The sequence below is a fragment of the Myotis brandtii genome, unplaced genomic scaffold (assembly GCF_000412655.1).
Source record: "Myotis brandtii unplaced genomic scaffold, ASM41265v1 scaffold276, whole genome shotgun sequence".
Lineage (NCBI taxonomy): Eukaryota > Metazoa > Chordata > Mammalia > Chiroptera > Vespertilionidae > Myotis > Myotis brandtii.
In genome coordinates, this window is record NW_005360509.1 from 1,319,919 (window position 1) to 1,321,976 (window position 2,058).

The following is a 2,058-nucleotide window of genomic DNA, read 5'->3' on the forward strand; positions in this document are numbered from 1 at the left end:
TGCATATATGCATACAAGGTCTTTGGTTGATTACCTCCTTCCTAGCCTTCCCTCCGAGATTCCACACTCTGTTCCATGCTTCCATGTCTCTGGATCTGCTCTGTTCATTTTATTTTGTTACTTAGGTTCAGTTTTTTCTTGTGTTAAATTAAAAATAAATTAAGTGGCATGTATATAATCTCTATATAATTTTTATATATAATCCCATATGCCATAGAGGACCACTGCTCACTTATTCTTCTGATAAAGCTGGCCAGGACGACCTTTGCACCACATGAAGACCCCTGGTGATCTTCCATTGAGAAAGTGATTCCTTTGATCATTAGGCTTAGGCCCAGCCTGATGAGTCCCAGGTGTGCAAACCCCTTCCTGTCTCTCTCACGTCGCCATCTTCCCACCTGTGCTTCCTACGGTGAGCTCCCAAATGAATATTTTTACTCAAATGTTTGTCTCAGGATCTGCTTCTCAGCCAACCAAACAGTAGCATTACGGTTGCTTCTTATAGAAATCCAAGGTTACTAACGACGTGCTTTGTTACAGGAAAACTGGACCGGCCTTTCTGCAGACAGTCGGCCCCAGCCAGACCCTGAGCAGTAGCCGCGTCTTTTAAAAGTCCCCAGAGTAACAGACTGTGAGTTGCCTAAAATTCAGACGTGTTGTGTGTTTTAATTTTATTACGAATATGTTGGTTTGAGATTGATTTATTTCAGTTCTGTTGTCTAAGTTGGCTGATTTATAACCACTGGATGCACACAAATATCACATAAGCAGGCACCAGCGGCTGCTCCGTTATCAGAAAGTGGTTGAGAAACGACTGCACGGTCAGACAATTTATGAATCTAAATCATTGCTATTTAGTAAACAGGAAACAAATTTTAAGTCAAATAATTTTAGCAATACTTTTCTTGCTGAAATTAAATGCTTTTGGCAAGTCTTGGGAGGTCATTTAAAATTTATTTATAGTTTTGCTTATTCTTCACAAGTGAAGGTCGCCCTTTGAAAACTCGGGAAATAAATTCATGAAGGGCTATGATTTGCTTCTAGTTTCTAAAAAGTTCAAAGTTTATGTGAAAGACAGTATTTTGGAGTCAAAAGAACACTACTTTGTCAGCCAGGTGAGCTAAGTTCCAGCTCCAGGTGCAATTGCAAAAAACTCCCCGCGCAGGCCCTTCACGTTTGTCACAAAATGGAATGCTGTGTTTCATTTTTGGGTTATTTGTTTGACATCTGTTTCTACAGCTAAACTGCAAGCTTATGAAAGCAGGTAATGTGTCTGTCTTGTTTGACCTGTAAACTAATAGGTTCTCAGCAAAGAGCAAACACCCAGTCATTACTTGTTGAACTAACGAACAAATTACCTGCATGACATTAACAAGCATCGTAGTTTTTCGCCCAGTCATTACTTGTTGAACTAAGGAATTACCTGCATGACATTAACAAGCATCGTAGTTTTTCTGAGCCTTGGTTTCTCATCTGTAAAACAACAGAAGCTGGCCAAGGGGGTCACTAGGCTTCTTTCTAATTCTAAAATTAGATGATTTTGTATGCTCTGTATTTTTATTGAGGTTTCACAGAAGTAGACAGCTTGATGAATTTTTATGTATGTAAGTATGTAGCCAAGTAAGCGCCACCAGACCCATATAGTATATTTCCTTATGCCTCTGCCAGTTGATACCTTCCCCAAACTAATCACTATTCTGACCTTTATAATCATATATTTGTTTTGCTTATTTTTGAACTACATATAATTGGAAAGATGCAGGGCAGTCTTTTTGGGTCTTTTTGCTCTCAACTTGTCTGTGAGATTTACTCATGTTGGTGCAAATAGTGAGAACTTGTTCGTTTATTTGCTGTGTATTATATTGTATAAATATGTCAATACTTATCAATTGGGCTAGAGTTTCCCCTCAATTTGGGCTAATACAAATAAAGCTGTTATACCTATTCTTGCTTTTAGGTAGCTATACGCCACCTCCCTTGGGTAAATACCCAGGAGTGGAATTGCTGGGTCACAGTATATACATATTTAATTTACTGGATTCTGGCAAGGAGGTTTCC